The 20,086-nt window shown below is 38.4% G+C and overlaps 1 protein-coding gene across 4 annotated transcripts in view; it reads left to right on the plus strand.

The window, feature by feature from the left end:
• Positions 1-20,086, plus strand: part of RAB27B (RAB27B, member RAS oncogene family) — a 138,352-nt gene that overhangs the window by 84,543 nt on the left and 33,723 nt on the right. For 2 of the 4 annotated variants that reach the window (XM_041739910.1, XM_041739908.1), the window contains exon 2: positions 3,316-3,390. The exons of the other annotated variants lie outside the window; for them this stretch is intronic. The gene's annotated coding sequence lies outside the window, so the exon portion shown is untranslated. The remainder of the gene's footprint in view (positions 1-3,315; positions 3,391-20,086) is intronic. 4 annotated transcript variants of the gene reach the window in all.

The following is a 20,086-nucleotide window of genomic DNA, read 5'->3' on the forward strand; positions in this document are numbered from 1 at the left end:
TCTGAAGGAGGTCAGAGAGTGAGCCATGTGGTTATGAGGAGGAAGAGTTTTCCACATTGAAAGGATAACAAGCAGGGGTTTGCCTGGCATCTTCCAGGAACCAAAGAAGCCTGCACACCTGGAGAGGGGCCAGGTTAGCAAGAGGTAGGGGACGGGTGATAATGGAGCCAGATCACTGAGGGCTTTGAAAGTCCTAAAAACATGCTGACTTTTGATTTTTATTCTGAACGAGGTGAGAAGACACTGTGATTTAGATATTGCCTATTGAAAATTTGTTCAACAGATACTAAGCATACCCGGAGTCTTGGTATCCTTCCAAGCCAGTGGATAATAGAGGTTAATAGCATGGAAATTAAATTCTAGCTTAGAAAAATAGACATCTAAGTCAAAATACAAACTAGCAATTACACAAATTTCAATGATATGTATTTTTTTAATTTAGGGACTTTGGGGGGCTCAGCAGTTGAGCGCCTTGCCTTCAGCCTGGGGCATGATCCTGGAGTCTCGGGATCCAGTCCCGTGTCAGGTTCCCTGCATGGAGCCTGCTTCTCCCTCTGCCTATGTCTCTGCCTCTCTCTCTGTGTCTCTCATGAATAAATAAGATAAAATCTTAAAAAATAAATAAAATAAATAAAATAAATAAAATTAAAAAATTAATTATGAAATAATGAGAATAACCTGGGAAGGGCAGAAGAATGCTGTATGATTCAGAGGAAAAACCCCAGAGAGGGCCATCTTCCTAAATGATCACGCTGCCCTCCTTAACAAGAATGTAGCATAGGCTGAGCAGAGAAGAGATACCAGGTAGGGGCGAGGCCAGCGGATGACAGTGGCATAGATCGTGGTTGGAACAGTGGTCGTGGAGAGAAAGATTCAGGGTAGACTCAGGACCTGTTTGAAGGCAGAGCTGGCAGGACTTGCTGACAAACCAAATAAGGAGGTGGGTTGAAGAAAAGGAAGAACCAAAATGATCACTGGGTTTTGTAAGGAGATACAAGACACCTGGTGAAGCTCTCTCCTAAGGTGGATAAAGCTAAGAGAAAAAACAAAATTGGAAGGTAAATGCAGAATTCATTTTCAGCCTCTTGAGGTATGTGTAGGTATCCATGTGGAGATGTCAAATCCAGGCTTTTGGTTACAGAGTTTGGGGAAGAAGTCATAGATACACATAAAAACTAGGAGATACAGAGTCCATGGATGCTCTTGGTCTTGAGGATATCACCGAAGGACCGCATTCTGACTTGTTCTAACATCAAGGAAACTTGCAGAGGAGCCAGTAAAAAACTCCCCTCTCCCCCAGAAAAGAGTGTCATCATGAAGCCCAAGCCAGAAAGTGTTCCCAGAGAAAGGGAATGGTGACTTGTGTCAGATGTTGTGAAGATGCAGAGTGAGAGGAGGACCAGGAAGTGATCATTGCTTGTGGCAACTTGGAATCATTGGCAACTTTGACAGAAGACAGAATTCTTAAAAACAAGGAATTCAGATAAACTAACTTTAACAAATGCTGGAAAAAGCATTTCACGTAATCCCCAAAGAGAGACCACTAGAGAAATTCATGGGGCTACATAGAGGTTCTAGTAAAATCAATTTTAAAAACTGGCTTGTAGAACAGATGAACAAAGGGACACATAATTAGAAATACCTACAAAGGTGTTGTGAGCTGTCAAGACAGTATGAAGAGGATTACAACCCAGAGTGGGCTGAACCCAGAGAGCCAAAGATTCCTCTAGCATTGTTTAAAGCAAAGCAGTGAATAAGGACGTTAACGGTTGTGAGTGAAAGTAGAATTACTTAGTTTCTATTGTGCTTCCCTCTTCTCTCTAGAAAAAAGAAAATTGTGTTCCAAACTGGGAAGGAATTGACAACAACTGAAAGAAAAGTAAAATTATAGGAAGTTGAGAAGTTATTGTGACCATAAGTAACTACTTTAAATGGGAAAGAATAATGTTGGGATTGGTCAAGAAGACCTGTCTGAGGAAACTGTTTCGGTTGAGACTGAAGGGTCTGGGTGCCAGTCTGATGGACAGTTAGGGGAGAGCGAACATTTGAGACAGAGCCAAAGCACCTGCTGAGATCTCCACCCAGGAAAGAGCTTAGTGCATTCAGTGAGCTTCAGAGGGTTCCGGAGAAGGCAGGGGTTGGAGAGGGGCACCAGGTGAGGCTGGAAAGACCGCTCAGGGAGTCATCACAGGGACTGGATAAAACCAAAGAAGACCAAGGAATGTGCCATTCTCAGAATTATTTGTTGTAGACGTGGCCTGTACTGGGACATTGAACCGAATGACCTTTATTATCCTTGTTATCTTACCCTTGATCTGATCCCTTGTATGTGGGGATAAGAGCATTCCTAGATAGATGTGAAGGGAAGATGAAAAGTGGAGAGTAAGCACTGGTGTGTGTTGTCCTCCGATGGGGAAAGCTGCCCCAACCCCCATGCTTGGTCTCCTCTGCAGACGTGGAGAAGGCCTGGTGTGCATCTGCTTCCTGTACGAACTGGGAGGAAGTCTTTGACTTCTATGACTTGTATGTGGTTTTCTCTGTAAAGCGACTGTATGATAATAACAGTTGTTGCAAAGATGGATTTCCCTTGAATCACAAATGTTCTTCTTTCTAATTTCCAGCAGTGTCTCTAATCAAGCGTGGTCTTCACGGCTCTGAATTCTTGTGGTTGTTCACTCTCTCAAAGTACCCTTTGACATTTAAAATAAACCCATGCATGAGGCCCAGGAAACCAGAGGTTCCTTTCCTATCAGTTCCTGGAAGGTGTTGAATTAGACTGATTTTAGTAAATAAAGACTTGAAGTCTGGTGCATTCAGTCTCAAGTAGTAATGTCATTTAAATATCCACAGGCGAGGATTGTCTTGGCTGCGTGAGAACAGAAGTAATTCAAAAGAAAAAAGAAATGAGTGGGAAATATCAGGAAGGGAGACAGAACATAAAGACTCCTAACTCTGGGAAATGAACTAGGGGTGGTGGAAGGGGAGGAGGGCGATGGGTGGGGGTGAATGGGTGACGGGCACTGAGGGAGGCACTTGACAGGATGAGCACTGGGTGTTATTCTGTATGTTGGTAAATTGAACACCAATAAAAAATTAATTTATTAAAAAAAAGAAACAATTCAAATTCCTAAATGTTGACTGTACCCTTAAAAAAAGATGCCATGTTTGTGTCATAATATTTTATAAACATTTTTGTTTGTCTTATTTTTCAGGAACTATGTTTTTTAAAAATGTGTAGAAATTGGAATAGGAGGATTAAGGAAATAGTCTTTTAATTAGTCTTTTTCCAATCAGTCTTTTTTTTTTTTTTTATAGAAAACCTGTTATTGTGCATGATAACTTGATCCAGAAGCTGAAAACGAGAACTCAGAGAATTATTGACACCCTTTGGTGAGCACAGATTCTACCCAGAAAGCATAAACTTTAGAGAAAATGGCATTAGTTATGTCAAAGTTGACAATGGATTTTATTGCAATAAAAGATCAGCTCACCATATTAAAACAGATACTAGCAATTTAACTTCTGGCATAGTTTTTGCGTATTTGAATTTTTTTTATTGAAAAAAGGTCATAAAGCGCCTATGATGTGTCAGTGGCATATATGGTATTTTGGTTATAAAAGATGAATAAGACAATTCTTGCTCTTGAAGAACATAGAGTCTGGTACGTGAAAGAGATCCGTGAACAGATAGTTTTACTGTGACCGAGCAAGGTTTAAGTTAGTGGTTTCAATGCAGTATTGTGATAATAAACAGGTAGATACACTGAAAGGGGTTAAAACTAGAGAGCTCAGTTAGGAATAGGAAATAAAATCTGAAGTGAGCTCAGTGATTGTAAGGTTGGAGAAGTGGAGTCAGATTAGAGAAATAACAAGAATGGCGTTGACTAGCTATTGGGAGAAAGAAGGGAATTTTATAAAGTCCCAATTGCTGGTTTTAAGGAAGTAGTAGAACGAATGAAAAGTGGTCCCCAAAATTCAAATTAATCATAAAAAAACGTGAACCACGTTGGGGGAGAAAGACCTATGACATATGAGGCACCTGTGCTCATTCAGTTGGATATATTCAGGGAAATGGCTTCTGGAGTCTGAACCTCCTAGAAGAGGTCAGGCCAATGACAGCCACGGAGATATGCTGGCCAAATCCGTAAAACCAAGTGCCGTACATCTCTTCTCAGGGAGAAGTAGTAGCCGTAACACAGGACTCCTGATTTTCTTCTTTTTCTGTAAGCACTGATGTGCTTTGGCTAATAAAGACATTTCAGTTCTGAGGAGAGGGGAAATTGAAGATTATATCTAATTATAGGTATATATTCATCATCATTATTATTATTATTGTTAAATTGGTAGAATATGTTAAAAATGTCTTTAGCTCTTAGTTTATGAATATGACATCATTTATCCCTTTTTGTGGGCAGTCACTTCAAGTAGCCCTTCCCTTTCTCTAGAATTCCTTTCTCTACAATTGTTCTGTATTCTCTCTCGGCAGCCCCTTGTGAAAAATGACGGGCACCTCAGTTAGGAATATGCTCCAGTACCAGAGAATGGAAAACCTTACAGATTCCCAAAGGGAATGAAGTCTATTTATTTGAGCTTAATTAATAATTAGTACCATGCCGTAATAACTGATACCCAGCCAGTGTCCATTTAAAAACCAGTTCCCGGGATCCCTGGGTGGCGCAGCGGTTTGGCGCCTGCCTTTGGCCCAGGGCGCGATCCTGGAGACCCGGGATCGAATCCCACATCAGGCTCCCGGTGCATGGAGCCTGCTTCTCCCTCTGCCTGTGTCTCTGCCTCTCTCTTTCTCTCTGTATGACTATCATAAAAAAATAAATAAATAAATAAATAAAAAATAAAAAAAAAAACATTAAAAAAAAAAATAAAATAAAAATAAAAACCAGTTCCCTCCCATTTTCTTCAGTAGCTTTGTTCTAGCTCTGCTATGACGGACTTTATGACACTTTTAATCTCAAGATCTACTTACCAAAATATAAAAAGTATCTTGATGTTCTAAGACTTAAAGACTAATTCTCTAGTACTGATTACTCTTGCAATATCCAACAAAACTTAGAATATTGTCAAATGTAAATATATGTCAAGTGATTGACCCCATTTAGGGAGACTTCTTCTCTTTCTCCGACCTCCTCTTTCCCATCCCATTTTCATCCCCATGATAATATGCTTTCTCCTTCACTGCTTGAAAAAAGTCTGGGAAATATTTTATTGCACTTAAAAATATTCTTTTTTTTTTTTATTTATTTATGATAGTCATAGAGAGAGAGAGAGGCAGAGACACAGGCGGAGGGAGAAGCAGGCTCCATGCACCGGGAGCCTGATGTGGGATTCGATCCCGGGTCTCCAGGATCGCGCCCTGGGTCAAAGGCAGGCGCCAAACCGCTGCGCCACCCAGGGATCCCAAAAATATTCTTTATACAATCATTTGACTGCCTCTCACTCTCCATTTCAAGTATTTCTGATTATTAGTAACTAGTTTGAGAACATTCTGCATGCCCACTTGTCCGGTTGAGGTGTTCTCTCTGTACCTTCTGGATTCCTGGTGTGTAAAGCATTCTTTGTTATGGATACATCATTTCTGACATCTTGTTCTGCACGAATGTGTTTTTCATAAAAGCTGTCACTTACGATGGACTTTTGTAGATCACTATCAATTATGATTCTTTGATCTCATTGTCAAGGGTGAAAATTTGCATTAATAACAAGTCCTTGGTTAAAGACGGACAGCAGTCACCATCATTTCCAGCTTTGAAATATTACCTCCAAAAAAAAGAAAAGAAAAGAAATATTACCACCAAAAGAATGCATTCACTTAATGCATCAGTTTTCAAATCTCTGTTACTGTGTAAGAAAATAAAAAGCTTGATCATTTTCATTTTAGTGGGCACAGTTTTGCAAATTCTACTTTTTCTTGCTACTGCTTTCTATTTGGGGTAAATTTTTTACATATATCTTCTTGAGATTTCAGGCATTTATACAATATATTTGCAAAGATGAAAAAGATGAAAGAAGGTTAAACAAACATGCCTCACGTGTCTTCCAGCCATAATCTTTATGAGTTTAGTTTCTTTTAGCACGATTGCCAAAATCAGCCCAGGAATGACTTAAAGGGAAAATTGAACTGAATGATGTGGGTGACATTGAGGTCTTTTCCAAACCACAGGATCTTGAGAAAAGGGCATACAAAGGCAGAAGTAAAGGGTTTTTTTTTTTTTTAATCTATTTAAGGTTTTTCTTTTGGCTTGGTATACTCTCTAGCACTCCCAGATATTGGGAGCAGATATCAAATCCAGCACTAATTAAGGAAAGTAAGGAGTAGACTAGATCTTGAATATTTCTTTTTATTTTTATCTTTATTCAATTCTGTTTAATATACAGTATTACAGTAGTTTCAGGTGTACAATATAATGATTCAAATATTCTATACATTTCTCAGTGCTCATCAAGATCAGTGTACACTTAATTCCCTTTATATCACCCATGCCCCCACCAACCTCCCCTCTGGCAACCATCAGTTTTGTCTCTATACTTAAGATTCTGGTTTTCGGTTTGTCTCTTTTTTTCTTTGTTCTTTAGGGTTTTTTTTCCCCTTAAATTCTACATATGAATGAAATCATATGGTATTTGTCTTTTTCTGACTGACTTATTTCACTTAGCTTTATAGCCTCTAGGTCCATCCATATTTGCTGCAAATGGCAAGATTTCATTCTTTTTATTTTTATTTTTTTTTAGATTTTTTTAAAAAAATTATTTATTCATGAGACACAAAGAGGCAGAGATATAGGGGGAGGGAGAAGAGAAGCAGACTCCCTGTGAGGAGCCTGATGCGGAACTCGATCCCAGGACCCTGGGATCACAACCTGGGCCAAAGGCAGATGCTCAATCACTAAAGCACTCAGGTGCCCTGAGTAATCCTCCACTGTATATATAGACTGCACTTTTTTATCCATTCATCAGTGATGAACACTGGGTTGCTTCCATATCTTTTTGATTCTTTTAAGCAGCAAAAATCACTTTATTCCCATTACTTTGAAATTACCTTACTTCACTGGATCTGAAATGAGTTGAGACTAGCATTTACCAGGAGAATAAAAAAATAAAATAAAATAAGAGGAGAATAAAGACATTTATGATAATCATTCCATTGTTGAGTTTCCAGAAGTACATTTACACTATAGCAGTGGTGTCTATGAGTAAATTCATAAAATTCTTAAGACTAGTTGCTTCTGTTTTGAAGCTGTATTAAGAAAGAAATGAAAGATTCTTTTTATAGACATTTTTAGAAAGATGATATATCCTCTCCTACATAATTGGAAATAAGTAAGCCTCTGATAAGGCCAGGCATTCCCTATGGCCCCTAAATTCTTTCCTGGACAAAAAGTTTTATTACATTGTCTATTTTGTCATGGAGGTAAAATTGTCTCCTTGAGTTTTTTTTTTTTTTTCTTTGACATTCATTGAAAGTGGAGCAAAGAACTTCCTTTTTAGTACATGTCAAGGGAAAATCATTCTTTGTCAGAACTTTCTCAGAGCCTATCTTTCTCTCTTTTAGATATTTTGTTTCTTCCAAGGTGGGAAATTAATGGCTTATTGACCATTTTTTTTTTTTTAGATTTTGTTTATTTATTCATGAGAGACACAGAGACACAGGAAGAGGGAGAAGCAGCCTCCATGCAGGGAGCCTGACCTGGGACTTGATCCCGGGTCTCCAGGAGCAGACCCTGGGCTGAAGGCAGGCGCTAAACTGCTGAGCCACCCGGGCTGCCAGTCTTTCTAATGAGTTAATTTTTGCTACAGTATCAATGACCAAAAGCAGCTAATTTACTTAATGTAGCAAAAATCCAAAGGCACGTATCACGTTAGAAATTGCAATTGTGCAAATAGAATTGTAGGGGAACAATTTGGGGCAAATAAAAAGAACTTCATAAATAGAAGCTAATGTGGTCCATGTGTTGGTGATACTATGGCCTGAAAATCCTAGAGCAGCTACCATATAGAATCTTCCATCATTAAGGGCAGATCCTGGGTTAGATAAGTGTTCAAATCCCTAGTTCTGAAAATACTGTCAAATCCCTTTGTAGACAGGGCCATTGGTGTCCTTCTGTAGAGTCTCTTAAGTCAATCCTCAGGAAGAGAATTGGCCCTGGGATAGAGTTTGAGGCTTGCTCACCATTATTGCCCATAACCCTTGACTATGTATTCTTGACAGTAAGTTCTCCATTTCCTGTCTCTTGGGTCAACATTACAAATATGTGTAAGTAGACTCAGGTGGTAAGCTGTCAGACACTGTGGTTAGTCTGCAGACTGAAGTAATTGTAATTGATTAACCAGCCTAAGCATTTTTTCCATCAGGAATAGTAGCATTTTTCTGAGCCAACCTCAGCCAACAGCTGGTATAAGAGATGAGCTTAAAAACAGCTGCGTAATCTCCAAACAGGTCTAGGCCCACAAGTGCAAACTAAATGGCCAACCTTTTAGATACATGACACCAAAGATCTCTTGGTTTATTGCATCTAGGTAATTTTAGAGTAATCTTTAAAACCATGACTGCCCTCTGTGTTGTTACCTTCAGAAATAGACACCAGTATACTATTCAGTCCAATGTCTAACCTGTCGGTCTAGGAAAGCCTATGTATTACAGAAAATAAAATGGTCCAGAATTGAGGATTTAAACAATTCATAGAAATCATAAAGATAACAGTTTGACTCTCCTTAGAGATAAAAATATACCTTATTGATTATGGTAAGTAAAACAGAGTCCCACATTTGCCATGTTAACATATTTGGAAGTGTTGTTAAGCAACAACAGGGTAGGTCAAGTGTCTGATGATAGCAGAAGGCTGCTATGTAAGAAATAGCCCAAAGTAAACTAATTAGTTCATCATGGGAAAATTTGGACCTGGTTTTCTATCTGTGCTTGGCTTATCTCCAAATGATAATTTCAAGTCAGTGAAATTTAGAAAACTGACATGGAAGTAGTTGACCTACTTGTTTGTAAGGAGGGTTATGTAAGCAGTCTTCTATTTATCCCACCATAAGAAAAACCTAGGTCAGATAACTACAGGAATTTTTTAGAAGGATTTTATGGAATTTAAAAAAAAATTTTATCTTTTGCAAAACTACTAGAATACTTCATCAAATGCACTGAATTCATTTCCAGTCTCTTCAAATACATGAGGTTTTAAACTATTTTTCAGAAAAAGAGTTCTGTAAAGCTTCATGTTTGAACAGAAATTTAGATAGATATTTTGAACTAATTTTTAAGCATAATGTGATTTATCAGGACAGTCTGAAGTCCATTAAAGCTTAGATGATAATACCAAGAAAGACAAAGAAAATAACCAGTGGGAGCATATAAACAGGATAGGTAGAAATCCTTTTTACCATGGTGTGGGTCAAAGCAGAAATCAAAACATTGATTACAATGTAGTTTAAGAAATTTATTGCTGGTAAGTTTTATCTTTTACTTTTAAGAGAAAAATGCCTATTTAAAAAATATTCTTGGGATCCCTGGGTGGCGCAGCGGTTTGGCGCCTGCCTTTGGCCCAGGGCGCAATCCTGGAGACCCGGGATCGAATCCCACGTCAGGCTCCCGGTGCATGGAGCCTGCTTCTCCCTCTGCCTGTATCTCTGCCTCTCTCTCTCTCTCTCTCTGTGACTATCATAAATAAATAAAAATTAAAAAAAAAATTTAAAAAATATTCTTAGTCTGGGGAGTTAGTTGCAACCATTTTACTTTAGATTTGCTAGTTTCAGACAAAAATATCTGTTGTAAGTATCTTCAGTTTATGCATTTGTAGCTTTTTCGCATTTGTATTCTTTTTTAATAATAAAGACTGTAAAGCTCTACAAAGTTAATCACTGTCCTTCAAATGTGCTTATACCACTTGTCACTGGGTGTTGTGTCAGCAAGGAGCATAGTCTGACCAGGGTTTGTGCTACAACTTTTTCTGATGATTGAGGCTCAGAAAGGCATTAAAGTAAATTAGCACCATGTACAATGTTTAAATATTTAATAAATATTTTATATTTTAACCTTTGATTTTCCTATTTAGAATTTAATGTATTTAATATTTGTATTTAATATATTTACATATTTTATATTTATTATTTATTAAAGCTTTGTGGTAATAGTGTACCTATAATTTTAGAGTTTTTTAAAGATTTTATTTATTTATTCATGAGAGACACACAGAGAGAGACAGAGACATAGGCAGAGGGAGAAGCAGGCTTCCTGTGGGGAACCTGATGAGGGACTTTATCCCAGGACTCTGGGATCACAACCTGAGCCAAAGGCAGATGCTCAACCACTGAGCCACCCAGGTGCCCCTAATTTTAGGTTTTTAATAAAATTTATTATTTTTTTTGTTTTAGTAGTGCTAAGCCACCCTGTAATAAGAAGGTGCTTCTGATAGGAGAACTTGAGCTTGAAGTGGTTTTATAAAAATAGCATCAAGGATGTATTCAAATGCATCTCTTCTGTTTCCTCTCCTGGCTCCCCAGAACTAGGGGCACTGGAGCTGTTGGGCAACTAGTGTGGCACCTGCTTGATTAGTAAGAGTAAAGGAACATTTAAGCCACATTGGTCTGTGTCTGCTGTGTATAAGCCGGGCCAGGGGAGCAGTGTGAAACTATTACACAGTAATACAGAGCAAACTGGTTTATTTGGAAATCAGACATATCTTAAACTTCAGTTCAGTCTGTTTGATTCCAACATGTTAAAATGTCTTATGGTAACAGGAGGATTATCTCTATTCTTCTGAAGTATCAATGTAAATGATGAAGTCTTTGAAAAATTTCTTCATATTTTATAAACTTTGGCCAAACTGGAGTGATACGTTTTTCTTCCATTTCAGATAATCAAGATTAAAATAATTCTAAAAATCATGAATATGAGTACAATCATCCCTCATATGCTAGAATTTGTGTGTCAATGGCTCCTTCAGATAGGTTCAGAATCACAGGCCAACTGAAGGACAGGAAGTGCAAGCACCTCAGAACTCGAAGGAAAGCCATTCCTTAACTATGAGATGGTTTCAGTGTCATAGTAATCAGGGTGGAGTCTGAAATAACAAGGGTGTGACTTAAAGAACCAAGCCAAGTTTATGAATAAAACACAGGTACAATTATGGCTTCTCTATATATCAATATCTTCCATGAGAAATAACCTTGTGGGAAAAGATACTAAATTAGCCACGAACCATGACAGAGCTGTGGGTTGAAATATCTACAGAGCTCACTGGTGCTAAAATTCCCAGTAATTTTCACCGAATGAAAGATCCAAGAGGGTTTATTAGTGATTGTCCAAAGAGACAGAAAATGAGTCTGAATTTTCACGTCATGAGCTAATTAGCTTTAACGTAGAATGGTTGCTAACTTTGTTGATCCCTGGAGGACTTACTATGTGCAGCATCCTAACAGACCTATCTGCTATCAGTCCTATTAAATTCACATGTGTCTTTCCCAACCTGCCTTTCTACCTTTTTTGCCTAATGTGTGTGAAAATGGAGGTGTGGGGGAGATGGGAGTGGTTCTTCTCGGTTTAGTAACATTTTTCATCATCAACTAGAAAGAAGAGTCTCCCCTGAGATCCACGTGTTACAACTTTTACTAATAATTTGGCCAAAATCAACACATTATGTATTGAGCTTATTTTCCCTGAGACATATTAGCACTACAATACTTGGTCATATAGCCTGACATTTGTACTAAGTTTAGTGTAGGAATCTATCGGGGAAGAAAAAAGTCTCCCTGAATTCCCCTAGTTAAGCAATAATGGGTGTAATAATAGGGCCACTGCAGTAGGAAAAAGTACAGTTGTGAAATTTGTTAATGCTATGTCCATTTAGGCTTGCCTTGCTTCTCCTGTCCTTGTCCCAGGGACCTGAGTCCCCTGTGGGACTCCCTGGCTGCTCCTCTGGGATCTGCTCCTCTTGCCTTTGCTCAAACCTTTCTGCTATTTCCACAGGATAATCAAAGTGCACCTGTCCCATTCCCTCAGGCTCCTCCTCTCCACTCCATAATTTGATATTCTAACTGCGGCTAATGCACTAATTAGCCAAAATATAATAATTCCCCCAAACTATAATAGTTTGGGGAAGTCATGCAACCAGTCCTCATAATTTGCCACTTGTAGATTTGTGCATTTGCCTACTGGCTAAAATTTATGTGTAACTCTAAGATCATCACTCTTGCTGTCTTTGTGGTTGTTCACAAACATGCATGGACATGGGGAAAACTTTGAGTCTTCTGCTGTGCACATTCCCAGCTGCAGTCAAACAAGTTGACGCTGTCTTGTTTTAGTTTCTTTCCGTTTGGTTTCTCATGCTGTAAACAAGTGTCCTTTCCATGGTTTATTTAATGTCACATGTTTCCCGTTTTTGTGCTTTTAGGTGGTGGTTTTTCTGTTTAAAATGTCTCCCAAGCATATCACTGAAGTGATTAATGTTCTTAAGTGTGAGAAGGCTGTGATGCGCCTTATAAAGAAAATATGTGTGTCAGATAAGTTTCATTGAGTCATGAGTTATGGTGCTATAGGCCATGAGTTCAATGTTCATGAATCAACCATAATATTAAGGAAGGTGTCCTTATTAGAAATACATGTAAAACAAGGTTTATATTGATAAGTTGGTGACCAGTGGCTCACAGGAACTTCATCCTATATTTCTCCTAGGAACAATGGCTCAGTATTCGCTAATTCAGTATTTGGAGTGACTTTATAGAACAAAACTACCACGATTAACAAGAATCAACTGTGTTTACGTCTTCCTACAGAGGGTTTGCGATAGTTTAGAGATGAAAATGCAGTCAAGTAGCTAAAGGAACCAGAAAAAAACAATCAAAAAGAAAGAGTTGCGTAATCCAGGAGTAGGGAGAGGTAAAGTAGTTTAACCAGGGAACCTTTGATCACTAAAATGTTAAGGAGAAAAACTGAATTCTGATCTTCCAGGCAACGGAAACAAACAAACAAAAATACTGCGTACCATAGCTTCTCTTATCAGATTAAAGAAAGTATATCGATTTATCGGGAGAGACACATTTCTTTTCCTGTCATTACGTTCTAATAGGAACTTTATGGCACAAAGCCCATTATGGGTCATGTTTTTAATTGTAGTTTTATAAATAATGTAGAAATGCACTTTATAGGATTGCTTTTATATTGACAATAAAAAAGCCTAAGACACTAATCCTATTTTATTGTTCTATGAAGGATTTCCATGGGGATCTAAAGTTCTGTATATATGTTTCTGGGATGCTGAAATGAAATGTAGTAGTATCATACATGTTATGCTGACATTTACATTTTTAAAGAGCTTCAGATGAAATTATTATAATGGTGGAATTATCCAGTTTTCTGGTAAATGGGAGGGGGGATATAGGTTTGAGCAGCCTACTGTTGTGGTGCTTCCAAAGTTACTGTAGAAAGAGGACGTGTGAAGTTGCCTGTGGATTGGAGAGGCCGACATGGAGCATCCCAAAAAAATGAGGAAAGCTATGGCCTCTACCCATACCAGACTACTCCAGTTAAGAACACCGTGTTAATTAGAAAAAGCATGTTGATTATGAGGTTAGATATACATGAAACTAACTCCACCAAGCCTGTCTCCTTTAGGTATCTGTGCTCATTTTTATTTATGAATTCATCTTACCACTGGTTCCAAGAATTTTCTGATAAAATTTGGAGAGAGTTATAAAGTATAGGCTCAAATGGTGAGTAAAGACATGTTATGATAAAAGCACTTATTCATACATAAATGTACACATATTTCCCCAGACTCTAGATACAAAGACATTTAAGAATAGGCCGTTGACCTATAGGCAGGGAAAAACAAGAGCTTCAGAAAACTGAAGGCAAACATTCTTTTAACTATCTTAGTTTATAAATGATGTAAACAATTCAATTTCCCTGTTTTAAAATGAAGAAGAGTAAACAAAAAAACTTGATTCAATTACATATAATAAATACAATTAAATGGAGATGCAGTTTGATTTATGGAAGTAATAGGAGTTTTATGCAGATTTACTACTGGCGGTACCTTACCAGAATATAATGCATTCTGGAAAATATCTACTGAATCAAATATGTGTAACTATAGAAAAATAAAGAAATAAATTTCATTGTGTGGTATGGGGTGGTAAGGGGTGGGGAGGTGGAAGCTGAAAGTAATATAAAATCCTCAATAACTCTTGGCTATTTAGATAAAATCTTTGATGATCTTGATCTAGCATTTTATATATATCCTTTAATATTGTACTTTCAAGGAAAATACTCCCTTTTATAAGGAATAAAGAGGAAGATAAATAGAATATTTATTTAGATGATGGCACAAATACAGCTTCACCAAGGTGGTATCTGACTTTGACAAATGGAGTCACTGCCTGGCCAACAGCATATCTGGGCATGTTTTTAAATTACATTCCTGGGTTGATTTTTCCTGACTTCAGAATTGTAATACTGGCCACTCAGAAGAGTTGATGTAGTGTAGAAAGCACAAAGTTTGAACATAGGGAGGTCAAGTCTTGCCTTAAACTCACAGTGCTGCTCTGGTTGCTCTTGGGCTGGAGGGGACACTTACCTGCCTTCAACCACTCCTATCCCAACCTCTGACAGAAATCCTGGCAACTATTCAGGGAGTCTGCGGCCCTCTTCTTAATGGGATGATAGCTTTTGGTCAACTGTTTATAAAATTACTAATTTTAAGGATGCTTGAAATAGCCTTTGATTATCAGTTCCAACAGATAAACCCCTTCCTCTCCTTCCTCACACATTGCCATCTATATAAGGCAGATCATTGGGGGATGCCTAAGGTATATAGACCAAAATAGATTTTGGAGAAATCTTTTAAAAACCATTCACAAGAGATAACAAAGTTGTCCTCTAACGCATTCCTGTCTCAGTAAGCTATGAAAATAGTACTGGTTTGATAAGTGACACTCTGCTTCTCTATAACAAATATTTACTCATGCTTATTTAAACAATAAATTAGCTAAAGGCAGACTCAAGTTAGAAATTTAATTTAACTGATTAAATCCTTTGTAATTTAGCAAAGTATCCTCTGCACACATAAACTACCAGTCATGTTTTATATTAAGACCCTCAACCCTGAGGGACAATTAGCAAATTCCTAGATGATCTCATTTTGTGCCCTGTCCCAAAACAATGGGATTGAGCTCAGTCATATTTATCTTCTGAATTTAACACACTTTGTTTAAAAAGCAGACTCCTGATTTACTCTAAAATACGAATACGATTACATTTGCATAAATGTCATTGAGAAACAACTGTCTTGGAACACAAACGTTGCATAAAGTGAGGTGCGCTTGCATATTTACTTACCAAGAAAATACTTACCGGGGTGTCACGTTTCATAGCTCGGTGACTGATGCTGGCATAAAATGAAAATGTGCATTCATTTCTCTGCCTTTTTGCATTGATTTTCATGCCCAAATACAAATTTCCTGACTTTGGGAATCAACGTGCTGAAGACAGTAGAGTATTGTCTTGTATTTAAAAGCAACAAGCTGTGGATTTGGACTGACCCAGATTTAAACCCCAGGCCTGCCAATCATTAGTTGTGTGATTTGGGCAAGTTAATTAATCTTTCTGAGTTTCAGCCTTTTTGTTTGCAAAACCCCCAAGGGTTATTGTGAGGATTAAATGAAAGTGTATAAAGTGCTTTGCGTAATAGCAACTCAACAGGAGGCTGCTGATATTAATTCCAATTATAATCTGGCAACTCAACAAGTGATTGTTAATATTAATTCTACTTAGGTCTATGCTGAAAAACAAGAGTATAATAGAGTAAGATGTTTTGACAGATTCCTACCAGTTTTGCTTTCTAGGTATTATATGTATTAGTTATGTCCTCTATTGATTCTTCACTCTCATTATAAATTATTTATTTTCAACTTTTATTTTTTTTTATTTTTTATTTATTTATGATAGTCACACAGAGAGAGAGGGGCAGAGACACAGGTAGAGGGAGAAGCAGGCTCCATGTACCGGGAGCCCGACGTGGGATTCGATCCCGGGTCTCCAGGATCGCACCCTGGGCCAAAGGCAGGCGCCAAACCGCTGCGCCACCCAGGGATCCCTATTTTCAACTTTTATAATGCTATTTGTTTTAAAAATATGGAATGCTTTCATGTGGTTCAAAACTTAAAAGGCACAAAAAAGTACAGTGAAAACTACCCTCCCCTTCCTCCTATCTCGTTCCCCTCCCAGAAGCAAATCTTCAAAAATCCATTTTATACATACATAATTAAACAGTTGGATACCCATATTCTTCTTTCTCCCTTTTTACACAAGAGTTATCATACCAGTTAGGGTTGCCAAATGAAGAAAACACATGACATCCAGTTAAATATGCAGTATTTGTGACACGCTTACACTAAAAAATTAATTGGTCTTTTTATCCAAACTTCTAATTTAACCGAGTGTCCTGAATTTTGTTTGCTAACTCTAGCATCCCTAAATTGCTAGTCACGCTGTTTAGCATCTTATTTGTCTGCTTTTGATTTGTTTTTTTTTTTTCACATTAGAATCATGAGAGCTGATTTGAGAATTCCCTGTCCCCAAATCACACACACCAGACCAGTTCCATCAGAATCATTCAGGGTTGTAGTTGGGCAACAGTACCTTTTTCTCCCCCCAGTGATTGTCTAAAACTGAGCAAGAGGCCTTTATTGCAGTCACAAAATGAGAAATGTTATTAATAAGTGTTTGCAATTGGCACACTAATTACAAAGAAACGCAAAGATTACAAAGAAATTGTTGCCAATAGTGTTTTATACCAAGATCGTTTTCACCTCAGTGTCTCCTCGTTGGCTAAGTGACAAACCAGGTGCTTTACAAATATTGTATGACCCCCAGTTACACAGGAGGGATCTGAGAGCCAGGTTTAATAATTGTTCATGCCATATAGCTAGTAATTAGAAGAACAGGAATTAGAGTCATGTCTGACCCCAAAGTCTTGTTGGGGGTCACATCCTGATTTGACCTCATTCTGAGATTCCACTTTTCTTAACACTATTCAGAAACTCCTATTTTTAATTTGGAAAACAATTCAGATCGGCTGTTTCTGTTTCTCAGCAGACGACTATCTCAGTTAAAATGCCCTCTAGAAAGAACCAGCTGAGAGAAACCAAACAGGTAAAATTCCTTGGAGTTCAAGTTTCTTTCATCTCTATCAATCCTTTGCAAGGGAGTTCTGGATTTTTGTCTTTGTTGGTTCACCTGCCTTGAGTCACCTGAGTGTGAGGGCTTATGACAAGAGTCAACTGGACATAATTATGAGCTGTGACTTGGGAAAGGAAGCAGTGTTTTTTTGTTAAGGAGCTTTATCATTCTGCTCAGATTGTGTGTATATCCTACCCATGTCTTGGTGCAGAACTAAATGAAGGAACCCAAGGAAAACGAGGGGTGGGTATCTTACTCCTGCGCATGCCAAATACTTTCTTTCTCATCCTTTGTGGATGTGTTTGGTGAAGTGCAAGAGGTAGAGACAGACCACAAAACCATCCTGGGTTTTGTAGCAGAGGACACAATGTGAGTATCTGTTTCAAGGGCATCTCCTGACAATGATATCTTCGGCGACCTGAGGCACAGTTTCAGGGAGGAGAGATGAAACTGAATTCAATTCCCGGCTTTGCTGCTTTCTTCTGTCTCTGTATTCACAGCACTTATGAACGTCTCTTGATTATAGTTGATGTTCAGTAAATGTTTGTTGAGCTGTCTTGACGTTCTGCTTTAAAATTGAGAATATACGGGGCACCTGGGTGGCTCAGTGGTTGAGCGTCTGCCTTCAGCCCCGGGCACCATCCTGGGGTCCCGGGATTGAATCCCACATTGGGCTCCCTGTATGGAGCCTGCTTCTCCCTCTGCCTGTGTCTCTACCTCTCTCTGTGTGTCTCTCATGAATGAATAAATAAAATCTTTTTAAAAAACTAAGAATATACTCTTTTCGAGGTAGTTTGGCAACGCCGGGGTATCAGTGGGGCTGAACCCAAGCACCATTATCATGGACTCAGAGACTGCAGATCAGCGCTGGGGTCTTAAGTTCTCTGAATTTTGATCATTTCAACTCTAGAAGCATCTTCAGAAGATCAGCTGACCTTGAAGTCTTAACATCCAGCAAAAAGTAGATGAGAAAGAATTCAAGGTCCAGTAAATTTCAGAGAGTGCATGATGCCTAACAGTCCAGAGCAAGTTTGGATATTAAAAAGAAGAAGCAGGAGGAGGAGGAGGTGGAGGAGAAGGAGGAGGAAGGGGAGGAGGAAGAGGGGGAGGAGAAGAAGAAGAAGAGGAGGAGGAGAAGAAAGAAGAGGAGGAGGAGGAGGAGGAGGAGGAGGAGGAAGAAGAAGAAGAAGAAGAAGAAGAAGAAGAAGAAGAAGAAGAAGAAAAAGAAAGACAGAGGAGGAGGAGGAGGAGGAGGAGGAGGAGGAGATAATATCCATGAAACCATTTAGATGATTCCAGTAGTTTGGAATTGGGATTTGACCCAGCATCCAAAGAATATGGCTGTGACAGCAACAAAGAAATCTTAAGTAAAGTTTCCTCTAAAGACTATGAAAGAAGGGGAAAAAATGGAAACCAGGTCAACTTCTTAATATTAATTCTCGTAGTGTTTTGTTAATTTTATGAGTTGGTCCGAAGTTTCTTGATTTGGGCTCTTTTAGAAGCATGAGGATCACGTGTGCTTTGCCGCATAAAGGGTTCCCTTGCTGTGCATTCATCGTGGTGCACCACCTCCAGTGGAGAGACTGGACTTTATAAGCTCAGAATGATGACCCAGCCTGGGTCATTTATTAGTCTACCTCTAATGTTTTCACCTTCCTTCATCTTTGTTCTTCAGGCCGCTTACTTGAATTTTTTGGTAGCCTTTCGCCTGTGGCTTCTTTTACATCTGGAATCCAGTAATACAAATATGTCAGTGTAAATTGTGGTTCAACAAATTTGGAATTTCCCCTTTACTCCTCGCCATCTTATTGTGTCTTTTTTCAACACATAGCTGCGGACTTAATGTATTAGCAAAAGTACGGATTATTACAGATTCAATGAAATGCCACTGATAAAGGGCAGAGTGGTTTTCTTAAGTTAATTATTTACAATGGCTTTTAGAATCTGAGGAGCTCAACCAATTAGAATACAGAGATTTAGAATGGGTTTGACATTTTTAGGGCCACCTGGGAACAAAATTGTGAGGGAGGGGAGAGAGGGGCTTGATTCTATATGCCCCCCCCCATCTTTCTTTAATGCCCCAACATCAGCCCATTGACTTTATTTTACTAAATTTCTTTTCTTTTTTCCCATTTAGGAATTGCATTCATACAGATATGCCTTCATCAACCTTTGCCTCTTTTTCATTATTCATTCAACAAAATATGTTGTGTCTCTTTTTACCAGGTACTCCATTAATCAAAATTTGCCTTGGAAGATGTAGTTTAGGTGACTGTGGGAGGTAGTGAGTTTAATGAGTCAACCTAATCAACACTAATGAGTGAACTAGTTAATATATCACCTCCTTGGTGACTTCTTGTTCTCATACAGTTAATATCCTTCCACTAGATGCTCAAGAGTATCTGTTTCATAAGGATTTCATGAGGGCTTTAGGCTTGGTGGCTGGGCAGATGCTGGGGTCAGAGGTGGTTTCAGTACCCCTCTGAAACACCGGCTACAGATGCCACTGTTTGAGGACAGCTACCAAAAAATACGTATGAGAAAACACAAGAGGTTTTCTGGCAGTTTGCCTTTGTATCACACAAGAGAAGATCAACCATAACCTTTATTTTAAAAATATGAAGAGGCTGAAATAAAGCAGGTAAATTAAGTAAAAAAAAATTGTAATCCTTTGTAAAATCTTTATTATATAGATTCTGAAAATTCAACATAGGCAGACCTGCCTTAAGAGCGTAGTTCCTTGCTGAGCTATTAATGTATCCTGTGTCCAAGAATGAAGTCCAAAGTGAAAACAGTCACAACTCAGTAGCAAACTTCTTTCGGGTTGCATATAATGTGAGTTGTTTGCATTCCACAATGATAATGTTTTCTTGGACTTTCTTACAACACTAGCCA

The sequence above is a fragment of the Vulpes lagopus genome, chromosome 24, assembly GCF_018345385.1.
Source record: "Vulpes lagopus strain Blue_001 chromosome 24, ASM1834538v1, whole genome shotgun sequence".
NCBI lineage: Eukaryota > Metazoa > Chordata > Mammalia > Carnivora > Canidae > Vulpes > Vulpes lagopus.